General features: G+C 34.0%; 1 long non-coding RNA gene across 1 annotated transcript; it reads left to right on the forward strand.

The window, feature by feature from the left end:
• The first annotated feature begins 368 nt into the window (after window positions 1-368).
• On the forward strand, window positions 369-22,533 carry LOC140442640 (uncharacterized). Its single transcript, XR_011951091.1, has 3 exons — window positions 369-462; window positions 11,283-11,488; window positions 22,273-22,533. It is a non-coding gene; the product is annotated as an uncharacterized lncRNA (long non-coding RNA).
• Window positions 22,534-23,382: the final 849 nt, after the last annotated feature.

Below are 23,382 nucleotides of genomic sequence, written 5' to 3' on the forward strand. Positions count from 1 at the left end.
TGAGCTAAATTGTCCATCGCTTGTCGATTTAAATACAATTATTTTTTCAAATAACCAGCAGATATTAAAATGTATCTACGAATATATAACGTCCTGTAAATTAAAATTATAAGTAGTTTTAGGTAATAAAATTAAAAATGGCTTGACAATTTTAACTACAATATGTTCATTTTAATGTAGTGCGTGATGAAGGAAGAGGACAGAAAGTCTCGGGCGGAATGTGTCAGATTATTGAATCTTTTGTTTTATTGAAATGCCGCATAAGAGAGATTTTACTATAAAATTTCCAAATGATTATACTCCCTTCAGATTTATTACGTAAAGTTATAATTCCTGGTGGGCTTATTTAAATTAAAACAATGTTTATAAAACAATACCCCAGATTTATTATTTATTGTACTATAAAATTAAATTCTTATCAATTTATTTTATATTTTGTAGAAGAAACTGAACTGAAGTGTAGTAAGTCAAATGTTTTCTATAAATAATTTATGATTATTTTAACTTATTACATATTATTTTAAACACCTAGAATATTTTAAATAAATTTTTTAGTGATTACATGACAGGTATGTAAGTCGTAGTAATGTATTTCTTATTTAACTTAAAACTATCCTGAGCTCTATTCACACATAAGCAAACTGGAGTGACCCTTATGGTCAAAATACTAAGAGATAATTGTGTCGTTCATTGTAAAAGTGGTGTAACTCCATCAAATTGAATTTGTAGATATTTTGACATTTGCAAATTGATGTACAGAAAAAAAAATAAAAGTCGTTATTGAGTTATTTACATTATTTATTGTTCACTACAAGACCAAGTTTCTAATCATAAGTATAAAACGAAAAAAATATATTGAATTCTGTGATAAAAATAGGAAAAAAAAATTTTTTTGGAGTTACTTCACTGTTATTGTGAGCTAATCGTACATAATTTCATCATCAGATGAACGTTCACTAGAATTACCGCTGTTTGACCGCGTTGGTATATCGGCAGGAAGATTTTTATAATACGAGTGATAAATCGGTGGAATATACGGTAAGAGGTCTTTCATATCTTTCTTGTTTGCGCTGGTTATGGGACGTTTTGAGGTATACAGTGGCATTTGTATAATATTGTTTAACTGAACCTCAGGTCCTTGCTTCTTTTTAGTTAAATCTACAACGTAAAATGGGGTGTCCTGATTAAGGGTTTCTTTAAATTTAAACTGTAATGGATGATTTCTTTCAAATCTTATCCATCTAATATTAAGCCAGCTGAACTCATAACCACATGTCGTTTTCTTTCTATTTGTAATGGAATTTTCCAAGGTAACTGTACTAAAAAAATGACAGTTTTTCATTTTCGTCACGCAAAAATGTGGCTGTTTGCGTTTTGCGTTTTTTATGATGTCTATCCATTGATCTGCACTGAAAATTTGTTGTTGATGACGACTAGCGGTTTCAATGACTCCAAATTCCCCATCGTTGGGTAAAAACAAATGTCCTGACACTAAAAATTTATGGTCTATTGTGTTTATACTGAGAATAGGTTCTTGTACAAGCTTTAAAAGAGAAAGGGCCATCTTGATGTTTCTATTCTGTCCGGTACAAGAATCAGAGTACATTATGACATGGTTTTGTGTAGCTGCATGAGTTTTTAAATGCTTTACAAGACATGATGAAATGTCTTGAGAGCCCCTTCCGCCTTCAATTTCATCCCAGACAAACATGTAGCCTACATCGTCATTGAAACAATGTATACCGAAGTTATAAACATAAAGATTTCTTTTATAGTATGCTACAGAAGTACTAAGTTTGGGGAAGGGTAAGGCTTTCTGTAGATCAAAAGTTAGAATGTATGCTTCATTAGTTCTTTTTGAATCATTTTTCAGACTTTCTCTTGCTGCTTCTGCCTTTCGTTGGTGAACTTCTCTTTGTATTTCAAATCCTTTCCTATCATTTTCATCGCCAGCTCCCTGTATCTTTAAATTAAGGTCATCACAAGTTTTGCAAGTGTCTTAGTGTGGCATTTTAAAATGTAAATTAAATTTTGTGTTGAAAACTTTATTATAATATTTTAATTTCTTAGGTTCTGTCATATTAATATCACATTTTTCTTTGTAAAGATCATACATTTTTCGTATTGTTAGTCCTGGATTTAAATACTTTCTACAGGGATTATTTTTCCTCGTGTAATGGCTTTGATAGGAAGGAAAACTTTCAATGTGAGCTACAATGTCAGAATCATCAAGTTTTCTTGAACTTGTTGTGCCTCGTTTATCAGTACATTGGAACACATCATCCTTTGAAAGGCAACGATACAGTCTGCCATCACTGATTTGAAATGTTTTTAAAAAATATTTCTTACACACAGATCGGGTTTCATTACTTGACTTAACAAAATATTTGAAATGAAAATTTTTTCCTGCTCGTGAACTATTTAGTGGACGTTTTCTTTTGACTGCTGATTTTTGTACCAATGCATACAGATATGAATTTTGAAGATCATAATTTTTTAAATTCCAAAAAGAGTCAAATATTTCTTTTCTTTCATCCTCGGTCAACAGCGTTAAACATTTCTTTGGACATCCACAATCAATATTTTCAAATTTTTTCTGATTTTTTATTATACCTCTTTTAGTTAAATACTCTTTACCGCTATTTCTTAACATTTTTCTTTTGTTGACTGCCCAATTTTCTTTATTGAGTGATCTTTTTCTAGCCTTAGCTGGTACAGGGTCTGCTTGAAGATTTTGCTGGTCATTATTATCATTTATATTTTCGTCATGACTTGAATCTGTACCTAAAACAAGGAGACAACACATTTAAAAGGTTGAGCAAGTATAGTTAGTTATAAAACTCAAAAAATAAACAAAATAGTTCCGTATTAGGCAATCCAGACCACGTGACCTCTGGTTGGCAAACAAAGGTTATTTTTGTGATTTTCCTAATAACTATACGTTATTTATCCTGTATGAATATTATTCGCTTCATTTTTGGAATTTTTATTGTATGTAGTTCAATAATATGCTTAAACCAAATGCTAAGGAAATTATTATTAGAAGCACCAGATGTTGGACAAAAACAAGCAAAATAATATTTGTTTATTGTTGCTTTTCAAACAATGAATAAAACATATCTTTAAAATACTAAAAAACATTAACAAAAACAAGTAGATAAAGTTACGGATAGTTTTGTTGGTTTTGTGTGCCAACCAAATACAATGTTTAACAGGTCAAAATAACTAAATGAACAACAACGAAACTTACCGGAAGTACTATTTTTTTCTTCATTTGAAGGGTGATATTCGGAATCAGAATTACTAAAATCATCTGTATCCATCATAATATGCTATTATAATTCGTTTTGAAACAGTAAACATAAATTAATCAACGAAATGATACAATATGTAACATAACCTCTTGCAATTTTGCCACAATAAAAGTGAAGTATCTCCGGACTTACTTCATTATTATTGCGACTTGGGATTTACTTCACTTTTATAATGACATATTTACAGTTTAAGCTCTCGAACAAAACTAGTAACCCCATCTACATGTTGAAGGAGTAAGTTTTGGAGATGATTCGCTTTTATATTGAAAGATTATACTAAACGTGGTTGAATGATACAATAAAACAGTAAATAACAAAATATGGAGTTACACCACTTTTACAATGAACTTCACAATTACCAATCGGTATTAGAAGTATCGGGATCGAAGAACCGCGCAAAAGATAAACAATAAATAAGCAGAATTCCTTATAAAAAGGAAGAGTAACATGCACAGGCACACCAGATTATTCTAAATGGTGTATCTTAATTTAACCATAGTGTTAACATAGTAAGACTCTTTATAAGCCATACACATCTAGTTTTTTCAAAAAATTTTATAGACCGAAAATTTAATTTTTTTCTCGGTTATTGATGGTACAATTTCCATAGTACCAGGGAAATTCGTATACACGGAAAAACTACAAAAAGTCAATATCCAGAGATATAAGGAGATGCAAAAAATCGTAAATTTGAGGCATAAAGTAGAACTTCTACAATAATTTAGTACTCGAACACTACAGAACCTGCTATCAGAATATATATGTAACAGCGCTACAGGCCTTGTAGGCCCCTGGCTTCTAAAAATGCTTATTTCTCAAGCTTATTTCTGACAAATCTTGCTTTACTGCTTTCCACCATTTTTTCTTTGGTCGTCCTCTTCTTTTTTCACCATTTTTCCCTCCTTCAGTATTGTTTTAACATTTCGACTCTCTGGCATTCGTATAATGTGACCAAGCTATCTAGCTCTTTAGGCTCGTATTTTTGCCGCAATTGCTGGTTTTCGATACATCTTCATTATTTTTTTATTTGTTCGACTTTTTATTTGAGCACCTTTTCTTTCCAGATCTTTTTTTCCTGCTGGTTTATAATCCACGTTTCACTGGCATCACTATTGATCTGATTTCTGTCCCGTAGACTCAGTTTAGCTGTTCTTGACACATTTTTGTCTCATATATTTGACACATGTCAGTAATTAATTTAATCACCCTATCGCTCTGCTTCCCTTCATTAATCTTTTGTTTATCTCTTTGTCTTGCTTTCCCGTGTTTGTTACTCCAAAGTAGTCAAATTCTGACTAGACAGTCTCTGCTATTTTCATTTTGATATATTTGTTATGTCTCCTCTCATTTTTATATACATATTGCGATTTTGTTTGGTTTATTAAAAATCCGTATCTTTTCGCTTTTTTCGTATATCCATTAATTCCCATTCGCGAACAACTTCTAGCCTATTTTTGTCTGACTCGTAATTTTTCTTTCTTTGTTATTTTAACTATTCTTTCTGTATTTCTTTTTCTTCTGATGTTTGATCATTATTTATTTAGATGCGATCTTTATGATAGTTCGACTTACTTTTCCTATTTAGTATTTCAATTTTATCAGTGAAAGTTTCTGTTTCTATGGCATAGACTGTTTCTTCTATTTTTGTTACGTTCCTCAGTTTTATTTGCGCCTGCAGTTCTTGCGATATGAATGTTTCCTTGCTTTCTTTTAGTTTCTTATCACCATTTTGATCTATTTTTAAACCCGATATATTCAAACTCTTCTTTTTACCTGTTTTCTCCTCTTGTTCCAGTCTATCTTGTAATTGTTTAACGTCGTTTTTTAATTCTTTGTTGTTTTCCTTTATTTCTTTTAGTTGTTTATTATTTTCATTTGTTCTTTTCTTATTTACTTTATTTTATTCATCATTTCTTCATTTTTTTTTCCTTCAGTTGCTGTATCATTTTAATCATGGCATTTTTCTTTCTTTTTCTTTCTCACCGTGTCACTTTTAGAAGGTGTACGCTTTGTCATTTTACTTCCAAAATATTCCTCCTGGTTACTTCACTTGCGTTTTGTTTATTCATCTCTATCTAGTTCGCTTTCTGTTCCTTTGTCACTTCTATTCATTTTCCTATATTAATAAAACTCTTTTGTTACAATAACAATTATTATTTTAATTTAATTTAATTCTAATCTAAGTTTAATCTAATTTATTTTAGGGCTGGATCTGGATATTTGTAATAAAATTATGTGATTTTTATTTTAATACTTAATTTCTTGTCGGTACTAATTACTTTATTATCTGCCAAAAAAAACGCGTATGAATGCCTAAGCGGGCCGACCCCTCCAACTTAAAATATTCGCCAAAACCAGTTTTTTAATATTTCACACAATTATTTATTTACTCAAAACTTATCAAAATTATTAAAATAGTTGTCTGGTTTATCTGATGGTATATTCTTTATTCACTACTATCACCTGTATGCAAAAACTTTTCACACTTATTTGTACGAAGCAACGAGGTATTGAACGACACAAAAATATATATTTGGAGAAATTCAGTGACGACCTAGAAGAGATGATCTAAAAAAAGTACGTTTCATAAATGGCTAAACGACAAAAGCCCAGGAATACGAGAAAAGTATGTTACCCTCACACAATAAGTGAAACAAATAATAAGGCTGGAAAAAAAAGACTACTGGGAGAGAATGTGCAGAGACATGGACAATACGATAGGGTATTACAGATATTAGAAAGAATGGAATAAAATTAAAAAAAAAACACCAAAAGCAATACTTAAACGAGATAAAAATATTATACAGATAATTACATCTAGGGAGTGAACAAAATTATTACACAAAATGATTGCAGGAGATAGACCGGAGTATATTTCACAAGATCCTGTGACAATAAAAATAGAGAAAGCCGAAAATATAATTAAAACACTAAAGAAAGCACTACAGCACAAAAGAAAGCCAAAAATAGCAATGTACCAGGACCAGGGAACATAAAATATGGAGGCGCAAGGTTGTTTAATAAAATTGAAGCAGGACAGGGGATTTTAGAGGAGGGGAGTCATCATATATTATATATGCCCTCCACTTTAAAAAAAGGTGACAAAAGATCACCCAATAACTAGAAAACTTAGTGTAATACATTTATTAACAAGAATCTTTTCCACAGTAATAAAAGAAAAAATAGAACAGCACGTGGACTATTAGGACGAATAATAAGCCCGAGTCCGAAAAACCAGACCGTGTCTAGATATTATATTTATCATAAGACAGGTGATAGAAAAGAACAAAGAAAAAAATAGTAAAACGCATATAACCTTTTTAGACTTGAACAAAGCATATGATAGTGTGCCCAGGAAACAACTGTAGGAAGCAATGGGAAAAAGGTATTTTAGAGAGAAATGGGTGAATATAACACAAATATTGTATAAAAAAAAAACAGAGCTCTAAATAAAGTTAGGCAATGCATTAACAAAAGAATCGCAACAAAAGTTCTTAAACAGGGATGTGGTCTATCACCTACACTTTTTAAGATTCTTCTTCTTAGTCGTTAACCTGATGCAGGTATCGTGATATCATGAAGCTATTAGCTAAATTTCCCAATGTTCCTCCACGTTTTTCTATCTTCTGCCATTCTAGCACATTCTGACAATGGAGCGCCAATGGTAGCAACAATATGGTCGGTGTATCGTATGGGAGATCTACCTCTATTTCTTTTGCCTTCTACTTTTCCCTGGATGGTAAGTTTTTCAAGACCATTTCTTCGAAGCACATGTCCAAAATAGCTTATTATTTGTTCTGATATCTGTGTTCTTAGTCTTTTCTTTATGTTTAGTTGGTCCAGTATGGATTCATTTGTTTTTCGGGCCACCCATGGTATTCTCAGCATTCGTCTCCAGCAGTACATCTCAAATACATCTATGTTCTTTTGGTCTTTCTCAGTAAGGGTCCAGCATTCCGATGCATAAGTAAAAACTGGAAAAACTAGGCTTCTTACTAGTCTCATTTTTGTATCGGTACATAGTTATTTCATGGCTTTTCCAAATTTTTGTTAATTTTGCCATAGCGCTTTTTTGTTATTTCTTCAGTACAGCCTCCTTTGTTGGTTATTAATCAGCCCAGATACACAAATTTATCTACAACAGCGATATTGTTCATCCTGATTTTTATTATGTTTTTAAGATTATATATATATATATATATATATATATATATATATATATATATATATATATATATATATATAGAGAAAAAAAAAGGAAAAGAAATTTAATCTTTGCAGATTAGTTAAATAGTAAACTCTTAAATATTGGGGAAATCTGCAGATTTCCCCAATATTTAAGAGTTTACTATATATATATATATATATATATATATATATATATATATATATATATATATATATATATATATATATATATATATATCTATTGTTTGAAAAACTGTCCAAGACTTATTTAAATATTTTATTTTTAACATTTAAAAGATGACTTTTAGAAAAGAAGAAGAACTAAATCTTTTATAATATATTAGCTAATCATAATATGGCTTTAGTTACGCATCTTTTCAATTTTCACTGTCAAATTGGCTGATTCATTATTGTCAAGTTCTAAGAATTCACTTGTCTGCAAACAACGTACTATTTTTGGGAAACTATTTATCAACCCAAAACACTTCAGATTCCTCAAGGAAATGTACCCGTCCTTTGTGCAGAAAGTTTAAAATGACATTTTAAGCTTAATTTACTGCTATCTACGGAGGTCCTAAAAACAAAGGAACCACCCTAGTTGACTTTCCTAGATGCGTATTTCTTCTGTATGAGCGGCACTCTAAACCAACTCGATGTCTCGAACGCATGTCAAGACCGTACATTAAAAAGATTCCCTTCCCAAATAGTGTTCCCTTCAATAAGAAGTACTGGCAGAACCCTGGTCTTTATGGCCTTTCGGCATACGATTGTAAGCGGAACCTCTACCCCTACGAGTCCGACACTATTTGAGGGTGGCATGATTACATAAAGTAACATGGGGCTCCACCCTCTTCGTAGTACCTGTTTTGCGGTACACACACCTTCCGTTAATCCCCCTCCGGGGCGGATAGGTGAACACGTTTGACAGGTCATCGCTGAGGAGCTCTCCTCTGCCACTTACAAATCTCCCAGGTGGGTATGTGCCGTAACCCCAATCCTCTGATGGTGAAAGGGCGTGTCAGGAACGCAGCACGTTCAACCTAACCTAATTCTGTGGAATGAGAGTAGAGTGGTCCCACGACAGACTCGTCCCTTGATACTAGGAGTGTAGACCGGTGACCGCAATGCCGAAGCGCCCTGCGTGCGTTTCTACAAACCCGACACCTCGAGCGACGGCTCTCTGCCTCTTCATTCCTTCCCAATAGTGGCCTGTTATTCTTATCTCCGCGAGCCGAACGGAGGCTATCGTCAACTATGCGTCCAGCCTACCGTAAGATTCCGAGCGGTCCACCAGCCCCAGGCGTCGCTGTCCATTTGTCTAAATATCGGCCGCGTTTATAAAAGGTAAGTGATTCTCATTAGAATTGACAACACTTTATTAAATCTGCCAATTGTTATTTGAATTACAATCTTTTACTTTACATATCCATATACACATACCTATTGCATTTTTGTTATTTGAAATTAAATATCAACCAGCGACCTCATCAGTTTTACACAAAACATTGAGCCTTCGAGCCGGATAGTAATAAATAACTATAACTTTGATTCAGTTCATCTTATTTTGTTTCATTTGTAATGTTATAAACGTCACATTTTCATAAATTTATATTTAAATAATTATTTTATGTTAATTTCTTTATTAATTTATTCATTCCTTTACCTTCAGTTTCTTTTTTACTATTTTTTCTTCAAAAAGTAGTTGGCGCCCTTTTTCTCTCTCTCTGTTCCGCAGAATACAATTTCGCCCTCTCTCTTTATTTCGCAACTCTTTCTTTCCGGTAGAATAAATATTCGCCCTTTCTCTTTCTCTTAGAAGAGCTAATTCCATCATAGGCATACATCTTATGACATCTATGCTATACTTCATTTTAATCCCACTTACTTTGTGTCAATCACCTTTCGTAGCGGGAATATTGCTTTTTGTCTGTAATTAAAATTTATAAAATAAGGTGAAAATTACCATATGGTTCATTTTATCGTCTGCAGAATTATCTTGGGGTGAATACTTTCACTGTAATCTATTTATTTTATAATTCTGATACCATAAGGTTCATTTTATCGTCTGCAGAATTATCTTGGGGTGAGTACTTTCACTGTAATCTATTTATTTTATAATTCTGACAGCATTTTCAATATTCGTACCCTCACTTCTTTTAAAGCCACGTTTTCAATTTTTTGCATATAGGAATCTTACAAAATTTTGCTAATTTTAATGGTAATTCTATTTCGTTTTATCTTCCCATTTGCTATTTGTTTAATTGTAATTTTGGTAAAATAATTGGCAAGGAAGTTAACCCCTCTTGATATTTCTCTAATACAGGCTAGTTAATATTCTAGTTTATTGGCTTTATTGGAGAATTTATGGGATATATCTGGAACATTTTATTGAAAATACTTTATGGAGTGATGTGGGCTTAAACAGCTATCTTCAAGACTTACTCACAGGCTTTGGAGCCGGCAACAGGACCTGCCCACATAATCTGCAGACCACACATATTAAGAATCAAGCAGCCCATCGATGCCACAAGTATCATTTAAATTTAGTTAATATTAAGCATTAGGCAGGGTTGTTTTTGCTATTTAAATATTACGTTTCATGTGTTAAATAAACATAATTAGTTAAATTTTTGTTTTATTTGCTATCAGCTAAGGGTTTATTGTTTAATTCATAGTTTAAGACAAAACGAATTCACACTTAAGAGACTGAGCTAAGCGAAGCATAGACGATAAGCTCCAATGTTTGATTGAGGTATTACTTTTATAATAGTATTTCAATTCTCTTTGGTAGTCTTATTGTTACACATTACTCCTACCACCCATCAGAAATAAATTCTAATGGTTGGTAGGAGTGACCCCACGTTAGGCGCATTTTAATTTAATTTGATCGGTTCTTCGAACTTTTGTATTATTTTAACTTAATTTAAATAATTAAATTTGGTCATATTTGCGTAATAATTTTTAAATTTTTATGTTTTTTTTTTATGTTATTTTTACGTTTATAATTTATAATATTTACATTTTTTTGTGTTAACTAATTTTTGTGAAACGAAAACGGCGAACTTATAATGGTAAAAACCGAAGAAGAAAAAGAAAAAGAAGGTGATTCAATAAAAAGGATACTCAGAATTAGTTTATTTGCTTAAAGTTAAATTCTTGCAGTTTTTGTATCTCTCTAGATAGTTGTTTCCTGGTTTTTTGCTTCAGTTTGTAAAATAGTTTTTGTATCATCAACTATTTTAACCATTGTTACATTTATGCCTTTATTTATTTTGGCTGTTTTTTATTGAAATGAGTATTAGTCTAGTTTCTATTTTCCTTTACTGGTGCTGGTCTTGTGCAGTTATGTGAAATTGTACTAACTGTGCAGCAGTCGACTTCTCTATACAGGTAAAGTAAAGTAAAGTTCGTGTAACCTTCTGGCTAAGGTCTAGTGTTAGGGTTTTCAGGTCGCGCAAGCGCCCCTAACATGACCTAACGAATACTTTCGCAGCCGGGACCGACGGCTTTACGTGCCATCCGAAGCACGGTGGCAGCTCAGTTAAATTAGAAATTTTAAATTTTTGTCGGGCCGGGATTCGAACCCAGGTCCTTCAGCTTGTTAACCCAGTAATATAGCCACTGAGCTACGGCTGCCACTCTATACAGGTAATGATGGTAAATGTCTGATTTGCATATTAGAGGCAGACTCCTTTTGCATTTTATTAGTGAGCACAAGAAGAATTATTTTACTTGTATTTTGAACGTTTACATATTTAAAAAATTTTTTTTTTTGTTTAGAACCCTCAACATGAAAACCGTCCGCATTATTTTTGCCGCCCTTGCAGTTGCCATAGTAAAAACTGATGAAATCGATGACTGTAAATGTAGACCCACGTTTGAACCAAGAAAAGACTCTAAAGGGATAGTTAGATGTTTTTTTTCGTATAGTTTGTTATCACCAGAAGAGTGTAATGCACCAATCTATCCTGAATGTATATGTACAGGTATCTATTAATTTTTTAAGAAATATCGTAACCTAACCTAACTTAACCGGGTTGATATAAATCTGTTGTATAAACATTAATAAGATCAATTAGAAGACTTCTCTAAAAAGTGATGGACGCAAATCTTTAGATAGATCCAAATAGGAAAAAAATTACATAAAGAATAGCATTAACATGTGCTAACGTATTCTGCATACAAGCAGTAATATTAAATTTTTCGTATTTGCAATATAGAATCTATCTATATAAAAGGCTAGGACGATAAGTCACACTGTTTGTCCGGTAGTGTATCTACACCAATGTACTTATCGTTTATCATCACAATATCACAATCCATAAAAAAAATCGATAAAAGTTGCCCCGGGAAAGTTCAACATTCCAACTTCTTTAAATGTATATATATATATATATATATATATATATATAGTAAACTCTTAAATATTGGGGAAATCTGCAAGAAATACTCTAATGTGTATCAATTGTTTCGCCGAACGTTTTCGCCAAAGAGAATTAATTTGGCTTCTTCAGGGCTGAAAGAGAATAAATTATAATTAGCTACCATATATTATCTATTAAAACATTATTGATCTTACCGTAACTTAGAATTGTAGAGTTAGAATATTAAAAAACTTAGCTAGTAACATAGTGGTGTTTTTTGTTACTATGTGCAAAAAAAAAGTTTTTTATAAGGATTGAAATGTATGGTAGCTTTGAACTTGACACGTAAAGGCTTACCCAAGATTAATCGAAAAACCCAATGTAAATACATTTAAAAGGAGGTAATTCTTTGAATTGTCGGCAATAACTAAATTTTTGATTTTTAGATAGTTAAAAGTGAGGTTCTGTTTAAGCCAGAACGCAAGCGCTGACAACTTCATTAGTTTGTATGAATCTTTATGTCGTTAAAGGCGCGTTTTCACGGGTCGATCTAGGTTGAACGATTTGGATCGTTTGCCCATAATTCGATCTGTGTGGAAAGCAAAAAGGTTTACACGATAGGCGATAAATGTTGAATTAATTGTGGTACAAAATGGCATCACTTGAAATGATTAATGTAGGTGTGCAATTAATTTGTTGTGCAATTTGTATGTTGTTGTAATATTTTTGACAACATATTTGACAACATATGAATAAACCGAATATGACATATTCGGTTTATTCATATGTTGTAGAATTGCTTGCAATGCTGCTCGCCTCGCTTGTAGATTGCTATAAAGCTCAGTTTGTGGATCATAGTTTTATTAAGCATAAAAAAATCTTGCCATGTCTGCATCTGACCATTTTTCACTCATTTTTTCCCAAAATTACAGCTTGTCGCACTAAAAACAACAACTGTATACACGCTAGAAGTACTCTACTCGGCTTTCTGCATGTTGTGTTTTCGTTCGACGAGATGTTTACACATTCGATTCCAGTCGTTCGACATCGATTCGGCGACAATCGCCCATCAAAAGTAGACAGTCTTTCTACTTCCGTCGAATCGACTCACTCCGCCGAACGGCCAAGTCGATTTGTGGTTTACATATTCAATTTGCTTTCGATTTAAATATCGACCTAAATCGTTCAACCCAAATCGATCCGTGAAAACGCGCCTTAAGGTTTGTTTATTGTTGTAGTGGACTGTATTCATTGAAATTAATTAATAGTCTAAAATACTGCATTTATTTATGAATTTGCACAAAAATATGAAAACAATAACAAATAGTTCTATGCTTCTCAACGGCTGGTGATGGAATGTCATTCTGTCATCTGTCGTCTGTACCGACTAGCTGGCTGGCTGGGCTGCAGTGGCGGACCGTTCAAATACAAAATGGGTTGTCGTCGACATACTCCCGGCCTTGAAAGATCCTGAATCTTTCAATTTAATGGAAGGAGAGGACATATTTTGGAGAATGACCTCGTGATGATACCTTCTTGAGTCTTTATTTTTGCAACTCTAGCGGTATTCTGCGATCCGTCATGTATGTGAGTTATTCTGCCTAGTTTCCACTTTGCTGGTGGCAGACAGTCATCTTTGATAAGGACTAAAGTTCCTTCTACTAATTCTCCCTTGGATATTTGCCACTTAGAACGTCTCTGTAGCTCGACGACGTATTCGGAAGACCATCTCTTCCAGAAACTTTGGAAAATTTGTTGGATGCGTTGAAATCTATTGAGTCGTTGTGGAATCTCTTGGAGTAGATCTGGTTCTGGAGCTAGCGTTGGCATTCTACCGATGAGGAAATGAGCGGGACAGAGTGGTGTTAAATCATTAGGATCAGGACTAATAGGACACAAAGGTCTGGAGTTGAGTACTGCTTCTATTTGTGATAGTATTGTTGCAAACTCCTCAAATGTAAGATTTGTATTTTTAAGTGAACGTTTTAAGTGAAATTTACAAGATTTTACTCCGGATTCCCAGAGTCCCCCGAAATGTGGAGAATATGGCGGAATTAAATGCCATTCAATACCCTCATGTGTACATGAATCTTGTATGTGTGCATTGTTAATTTTTAAAAATCTTTTAAGTTCAGACATGGCACCTACGAAGTTTCTACCATTATCTGAGTACAATTTGGCTGGCTTTCCTCTACGAGCGATAAAGCGGCGCAAGGCAAGCATGAATGTTTGAGTGCTCAAATCGGTTACGAGCTCAAGATGAATCGCCTTTGTAGCAAAACATATGAATAATGAAATATAGCATTTATTTAATTTGGCACCTCTGCCCTTATTTTTATACAAAAACGGACCGGCGTAGTCAATACCAGTGATGGCAAAGGGAAATGTGTATAGTAATCGGTCACGTGGTAAATCACCCATGATTGGTTGTATAGGTTTAGGATTAAATCGTAAACAAGTAGTACATTGTTTAACAGTCAACCTAGATAGGTTTCTGCCTGATATAGGCCAATATGTCTCCCGAATAGTAGATAGAAGCAGCTGAGGGCCTGCATGATATAGACGCAGGTGTTCATGATGGAAAAATAATATCATGAAATGATGTTTTGAATCCAAGACAATGGGATGTTTTTTGTCATATAGGAAATCCGAGTTAGCCAAGCGACCACCAACACGTATTAAACCATCCTGGTCAATAAATGGGTTTAAAGAGAAGAGCTTGCTGTTGGAACTAACGCTTTTTTGTTTTGACAGCTGATCATACTCTTCGCGAAAAGAGTGTAGTTGTATGATCTTCAATAAATAACGACGAGCGTCATTAATATTGGTTAATGTTAGAGAGCCACACTCTCTAAGAATTTTGGGTGTTAATAAATTATTTTTAAATCTAAGGATGTATGCAAATGCGCGCAGTAAACGCGAATATTGTGAAAAGGCCTTGAATGGAAACCATTGTTCTTGCTGAGAATAGGAAACAAAATTGAGAATAGTTTGAGATTTTATTTCGGGTAGAATGTCTACCTTTGGATTTAAAAGGGGCCAAAATTCTTCCCTTAAAGACAACCATGACGGACCGTCCCATCATAGTGAAGAATTTAGTATTTGAAAAGGAGATAATCCCCTTGATAGATGGTCTGCAGGATTATCTTGTGTGGGTACATACTTCCATGTATAGGACTTTGTTAAGACCTGAATTTCGGAGACTCTGTTAGCTACGAAGGTTTGAAGATTGTTAGGAGAAGTATTGATCCAAGCAAGGGTTATTGTGGAATCTGACCATAAATAACATTTATTGAGGTCTATATTAATGGATTCAATTACCTTAGTTAAAAGACGTGAAAGTAATACAGCTGCGCAAAGCTCTAGGCGTGGAATGCTTAGAGTTTTGATAGGGGCAACCTTTGATTTAGCACATAGAATTTTAACCGAGATATTTCCCTTGTCATCAGTACTTCTTAAATAGATACAAGCACCGTAGGCTTGTTGTGATGCGTCCGAAAAACCGTGTATTTCTATATCTTTAGCATTATTGCACACTGCATGACGTGGTATACTTAATTGTTTCAGATTGGCAAGATCATTTTTCAATCTATTCCAAGTATTTAGTGATGAACCGCTTAATTTTTCATCCCAATTCAGTTTTTCAGTCCATAGCCTTTGCATTAGAATCTTCGCAAGTATGATACAAGGACCTACTAAGCCTAGTGGATCGTATATTCTTGCAATTAAAGAAAGAACATCTCTTTTGGTACAAGTTTCCTTGTAATTGTTATATTGTACATTGTATAATAGTGAATCACGTTGGGATGACCAAATAAGTCCTAAAGTTTTTGTGACTCCATCTTTAGAGAGGTTTAGAATTCCAAAGGAATCATCTTGATTATTTACCCTTTCTAAAACTCTTGGGTCATTTGAAATCCATTTTCTGAGTGGAAAACAACCTGTAAGTAAAATACGTGAGACTTCACGGCAAATGTTCGAAGCTTCAGTAATAGTATCCGCACCGGTTAGCAAGTCATCTACGTAGAAATCCTGACGTAATATCTTCGCGATTTCTGGTTGCGACAATTGGCATTCGTTAGCTAACTCGAAAAGGCATCGGATAGCAAGAAAACTAGCTGATGCTTGGCCATAAGTAACCGTATTTAAAGCAAAATGTTGTAATGGATTTGAAGGACTTTCCCTCCAGACTATTTTTTGAAGACTGCGTTGGCTGGGATGAATTAACACCTGCCTGTACATTTTGGTTACGTCTGAGCTTATGATGAATTTGTGTTTTCTGAATCGGATGAGAATTGAGAATAGATCTTGTTGTATACTGGGTCCGACGCATTGAATATTGTTTAATGATAACCCGTTGCTTGTTGTTGAAGATGCGTCAAACACGACACGAAGTTTTGTTGTAAGACTGTCCTCCTTTAGGACACCATGATGTGGCATGTAGTAGTCGACAGTAGAGTTTTCAGAGATATCTGCTAACGACATGTGGTTTAGCTCCTGATATTCGCGCATGAATTGTATATATTGTTCGCGAAGAGGATTGTTTTGTGCTAATCTTTTTTCTAGATGATGAAATCTTCTTTCAGCTTGTATCCTTGAATCACCCAACACATGCGGATATTGTTTTAATGGCATCATAACTATGAATCTACCATTTGGATCACGTGTAGTAGTTTTTTGAAAATTGTCCTCGCACAATTGCTTTTCTTCAGATAGATGAGGAATATTTGGCAATTCCTCTACTTCCCAAAATTGCTGAAGAAGTTTAGTTAGTTCCAGATTTGTGCCAAGATTGCAAGATATTGTATTGTGGGGAACCGATCCCAGCGGGCCAGAAATTATCCACCCAAATATTGTTTCTGTTAAAATAGGACCTTGATCTAAAGATATGCGACCTTTACAAATCAAATGCCAAAAAATATCTGCGCCGATAAGAATGTCAATAGATCCAGCATTGCCAAAATTAGGATCTGCTAACCGAATTGTATTAGGAATGTTTATAGCGCTTACATCAATGTTTGTATGAGGAAGAATATTTGTTATTTTTGGCAATACAAAACAGTTGATTATTTTTACAAATTTATTATTAGATGTGCAAATCTCTAACTGACATTGACCTGTAATAGTTGATAGTTTGTTGCCTATGCCCAAAAGATTTAAGCTGACATCTTGTGGTTTGATTCCTAGTTTGTTACACATGTTTGTTGTGATAAATGAAGATTGAGACCCGCAATCCAATAGTGCACGAGCCCTTTGCATTTTACCATTCATATCTTTAACACTTAAGATTGCTGTTGAGAGAAAAACATAGCCTGTATCAGAACAAGAAAGCATGCTGTTACCACAAAATGTATTGTTACTTGTTACTGGATTTATTGGCTCACTTGTACTTTGTGATGGATTTGTATTAATACTGCTATTGGATATATTCGAATTTCTATTGAACGTGCCCGAATTATTTTGGCTTATAATGATGCTCCTATCATTTGTATTATTGTGTAAAAGTGAGTTGTGACGTGCTTTGCACTTGCGACATGGCCCGAGTTTGCACTGTTTATTGGAGTGACCCGATCGCAAGCAGTTTGTACACAATGATTTTAATCTAATAAAATTCCACCTTTCGTTTATTGGATAATTTAAAAATGTTTCGCAAGTGTAAATGCTATGGTCGCCTTGACAAGAGACGCATGTATAGTTTGTTTTTGTTGCTAAGAATCCCCTAGTCGTCCTGTTCTCCTTATGCGGAAAATTCGATAGGTTTTATGACTGCGGCGGCATTTCCTTGTAATGATGCCCGAAGATAATGATACTTCTGAATATTTGTAATACTATCATTTGTATGAATGAGTGACTCAAAAGTGTCTCGAAATTCTAGCCAAAATTCGTATGTGCCGTCGAACTTTGGAATTTGTATTGTTGGCAGTTTTACACCTTGTAAACGATAAGCCCCGTCAGAAATAGAAGTGTTATTGTTTGTATGCTCGCTTGTCACCGACTTTTTATCATCAATATCTGAAATGAATTTATTTAACAATGCTTTGGCATTAGCCGATAGTGAATAAAAATTGTTTTCAAGTTCTTCCCTTATCACAAAGTGTGGTTCGGGATCGTCTGCCAATTCTTCTATTTCTGATTGGATAATTTTAATTTCTAAAAATGTATTTTCTAGTTTATTTGTTCTGTCGCTTAGTTCGATTTTTTCAACATCATGTAATTCTAATTTGCATTTAATAGACTCTAGAAATTTGGAGAAAATTGTAAATGAAGCTTTATGACCAGCACGTTTTCTAATTAATCTTTTTAAGTGTTCGTCCGACATTGTTTATTAATCAAATAGATTCGAATTGAATTTAAATAGATATATAGATTGTAAATAGTTTTATGCAACTTACACAAACAAAAACAGTATAAATAGGTATAGGAATCAGATGGGAACTCACCGGTATTTTTGGCTGTATATTGTTCGGCAATCCCACGTGTTCTTTCACTTGACCGTTAACTGTGAATCACTTTTAGCACTGATTTTATCACAAATATCGGGTCGAATGGACCAATGTTTATTGTTGTAGTGGACTGTATTCATTGAAATTAATTAATAGTCTAAAATACTGCATTTATTTATGAATTTGCACAAAAATATGAAAACAATAACAAATAGTTCTATGCTTCTCAACGGCTGGTGATGGAATGAATTCTGTCATCTGTCGTCTGTACCGACTAGCTGGCTGGCTGGGCTGCAGTGGCGTACCGTTCAAATACAAAATGGGTTGTCGTCGACAAGGTTCATTGGTAAAAAACGAATGAATTTAAATCCCAGTAAAGGGAAATTATATTTTGATTTTCTTTATTTAATTATATTATATTGTTCATGTATTATTGAATCTTATTGAGACGTATCTAAGAAAAGCAAGGGAATGTTATATATTTTTTGTTAATGAAAATTAATTATAAAGGTATGTTAGTTGTTAATGGATATATCAGTCAAGTTAGTTGTCTGTGATATAGTATTGTTCTTGGTATCTGATTTAAGTAACAGGTGGTATATATCGCTTAGATTCTTGATGTCACTCTTAACATTAATGGAGAAATCGTTAAGGAAAATATAAGACATTTCAATGAACTCTCTTTTAGATTTATTGTTCTCACGGTGGAGAATTGTGGTGTTACTATAGTCCATGAGATGACCAGTGGAATGGACATGTTTGGCTAATGCACAACGGTCACGATTTTCTCGACTTCACCCTGACCGTTGTGCATTAGCCGCAGATTTCCCCAATATTTAAGAGTTTACTATTTAACTAATCTGCAAAGATTAAATTTCTTTTCTATATATATATATATATATATATATATATATATATATATATATATATATATATATATATATATATATATGTATATAAGGTTCTTGAACTCCTAAGTGGAGCATAGAGCTTCAGTTAAAACGCGCCATCGGGTTCTATTTTGCGCTAAGGCCTTCACCTCATTCCAAGACTTTCCTTGGCCTCTTATCTCGTCCATGATGGATCTTCTCCAAGTTTGTACTGGGCAACCTCTTTTTCTTTTTCCTTGGGGATTCCACTCTAGGGCAGCCTTTGCGATACTGCGATTCTTTAAATGTACTGTAGGGCAAAATTAAAACGTAACAGAGTTACGTTAGTTTTTCGTTTAAAAACTTTTAATAAAAAAATTCAAGAAAAATTCTAACTGAAAACAACTTAAATTTTCATTAAAAGAAAAATATCCTCTTCTACTTTTGGAAGGTTGCTCTGTGAAGTAACAGTGTCAGAATATTCAGAGTATAGGCATTTATCTGTACCTGTCTTTCTGAATCTATGAAGATATGTTCTAAAACAACCATGTCCTGTGAGTACTTGCATCAGGGAGTAATCCAGTCACCTGTGATCACAGTCCACCATCAGCATCTTGGTCCACTTAGCAACATCTTTGGTGTTGTTCCACTCTTCTTGCATTCTTTTCATTTATCTTTACTTTTCTTCTTTTTTACGGCTGTTCTCTTCTCTCATAGAGATTTCTCCTTCTACTGATGCACATGCAGGTGAACACAACCCGTGATAGTCCACAAGGTCGCTGCAGATACAGTCCTGTAGGCGCATGATAGTCGCGACAGACTTGTTCTCTCTACTCGTATTATGAGCCCTTTGTAGGTCGGTATTTTAATCGCCTCACTCCAGACTGGTACCGCGAAGATAATGACTGATTTCACAACACCGTCTAAGACCCTCCTTCTTTCTGATTTAGATCCTCCAATGTTAGACATTACTCTCCCCATCGCAGCCGCACTCTTTGCTGCCTTCTAGGCTACCATCTGTTATTTATATATTTAAATATATCAGATATTTGACACTTTTCTTTGATGTTAGTTGTACCCCTGCACATTGGAGTTACATCCACCATCAATTTATTGTGGATGGATTGATTGCACCTCTGCCTCTAGAAATGTTTCCGAATGTGTCCGAAATTAGTCTTTTATTTTTTTTTTGTTTCTGCTCTTTGAACTCTGTGTTTGCCACAACTCGACTTCTTTTGGAATCTAAATATTATCTGACCAGTATTCTAATTTCTAGCCTTCCCAAAGGAGCACCATATTCTGCATTTACTAAAGCAACATCTAATAAATCACGTTTTTTAATTTTAGTGAGTGCAAGGAACGAATGGAGGAAACATGCGTTCGTTTAATTTTGTTCAGAATTGTTCGTTTTTCTAAAGGAGGGGAGGTTGAACTGGAATAGGAAGGATTACCAAGGGTTGGACTAAGGTAGTGATTATAAAATTGTGATAGAATAAGTGTTAATAATACAGCGAAAAATGAAATGATTTTTCGCATGCGAAAAAATTTAACATCTACATTATTGGCCATTTGTCTACATGAGGACGGGTGGCTTCAGTCAATAGACAAACCTTTCTCTAATTTTTGTTTTTGACTAATTTTCTTTTCACAAGGTCTCATGAGCAGCATTTTTTTCCTCTACCATTAGTACATCCAAACCTATCAAATATATGAATATTAGCCATTGCAGTTTTTTCTACGGGTATTGGACTATTTTGAAAACCTCTAATACAAAGTACCAATTACTATTTGTCTTACAAATAGTGGTGTAAACAGTAGGGGTTTTGTATTTTTATTGTCATATTACTAGCTTCTTCTTAAATAAAGAAGAGATCTTATTTTAAGCATCGTTAAATTCGATCGGACACAATTGGGTTTATCGCTACGTATAACGCTTCATTGTGGACGCTAATGCAGAATGTGAAGACAATACTAGGGGGACTAGAGGTAAACATGATGATAAACTTTGTTTTCTTCTTCTTCTTAAATGCTTTATCCGCTCCGGATATTGGCGATCATCAAGGCTATCATGGTTTTGTTGATTGCTTGACGAAACAGCTCCGCGGAGGTCATCCCAAACCATTGTCGGAGGTTTTTTAACCACGAGATATGATGGCGCCCCGGTCCTCTCCTGCAAAATAATTTACCCTGCATAACGAGTTGAAACATTCGATATTTTTCTTCGTTTAGTATCAGTGCCCGAGGTACTCAAGCTTACGTTGTTTCACTAAATTAAGCACTTTTTTTATTTTCTCATACGCTGTAGGACTTCAACGTTGGTGGCATGGTCCACATACGATATTTTTAGTATACTCTGGTAGATCCACATCTCGAAGGCTTTAATCCGATTTTCTGTGGCTTGCATCAGTGTCCAGGCTTCAACTCAAACTGGATAAAAGTAGACCGTACCATTTCAATTCTGGATCTAATCTCTTGAGAGTAGTCCCATAGTGAGTTGAGGTTAGTTCCGATGTAAGTGAATCTGTCGACTCTCTGGATCTCTTCGCTACCTGGCATTTGTTCCCGGTATCTAAATTTGCACGGCTGACAACCATGAATTTAGTTTTCTTAATATTAGGCTCTAGTTCGTATGTTACGCTCACAGTTCTCACTCGGTCTAGTAAGGCTTGTAGATCATTAAGGCTGGTTGCTAGTAACACAGTGTCATCGGCGTAGCGGATATTATTGATGTATTCACCGTTCATTCGGATTCCCATCTCTTGGTTTGTGAGGGATTCGGTAAAAATTTTCTCAGAGTATATATTAAAAAGAGTCGGCGAGAGCACACAGCCTTGCCTTACTCCTTGCATGATCTTCAATTGGTCGGTCAGCTTGTCTTCAACCTTGACTTGAGCACGCTGGTTCCAGTATAAATTCATGATGATCCGAATGTCCTTCTCATCCAATCCTACTCTTTGTAGGGCGGTGAACTTTGTCTATTAAGAGAAAATATATTAGTATCTCTGTAAGCATCTCTATCTAATTTAGTAATACAACCTCTAATTGTTTTATCAAGTTAGTCAAAATAAAAATAAAAACAAAATATTTTTTATAGATCCAGCCACTGCAGAAGCAGAAACACCTAAAGACCAAAATAGTGTACCGGAATTCAAGTGTATACAAACCGAGAATGATCAACTCATAAAAAAAGTGCCTTGTGAAAATGAGGATGACTGGAATAAATTTTATGAGGAATATCCACATTTAAAACCTGCTAATAACAATTGAAACTGCATAAATGTTTATATAATATTCATGAACAAACCTTATTTGCTGAATTAATAACAAATTAAATAAAGTGTAACAAATTAATAAATTAGTTTTAATTTTAAAAGCAAGTACGTTTAAGTTGGATTTAGATTATTTAGAAGACAAATACTTAGGAATGATACGGTCCTGCAAGGGACAACAGTATTTCAGGTGATGTTCGCTTCGTAATAAACTTCAAATAATTGAGGTATTGCAAGTTTGAAAATTCAACAGAGTTCAAAAATAAGTGTTAAAGGCTGCTAGTGCGTACAGGTGATAGTAGTGAATAAATGAAATAACATGAGACAAGTAAAATAGAAGATAAATAGTTGTGCGAAAGATTAAAAAACTGGTTTTGGCGAATGTTTTAAGTCCGAGAGGTCGACCCGCCTAGGCATTCCTACGAGTTTTTTTGTAGATAACAAAGTAATTAGTACCAACAAGAAATTAAGTATTAGAATAAAAGCCACATTATTTCATCACAAAAGTCCAGATCCGGCCTTATAATAAATTAGATTAAAGTTTAGATAATAAAGATTAGAATTAAATATTTCAATTAAAATAATAAATAATAATTGACATTGTATTTTAAAAGCTTTATTATTATGGGAAAATAAATAGAAGTGAAAAAATAAGAGAAAGCAATATGGATACAGATGAAAAACGAAAGACAAGAGAAGAAACCAGGATGAATATTTTAAAAGAAGTAAAAATACAAAGCAAACACCTTCTAAAAGTAACACGAAGAGCAAGGAAGAGGAAGAGGCTATCATGATTAAAATATTGCAACAATTAATACGCTTACAGAACCCCTATACAATTCTGCCTAGAACATAATCTTGCGGTAATGAATAATTCCTTCAAACTGCCTAAACGACGCCTTTTCACTTGGAAATCGTCAGCTGACACGGTCTAT

The sequence above is a fragment of the Diabrotica undecimpunctata genome, chromosome 6 (assembly GCF_040954645.1).
Source record: "Diabrotica undecimpunctata isolate CICGRU chromosome 6, icDiaUnde3, whole genome shotgun sequence".
Lineage (NCBI taxonomy): Eukaryota > Metazoa > Arthropoda > Insecta > Coleoptera > Chrysomelidae > Diabrotica > Diabrotica undecimpunctata.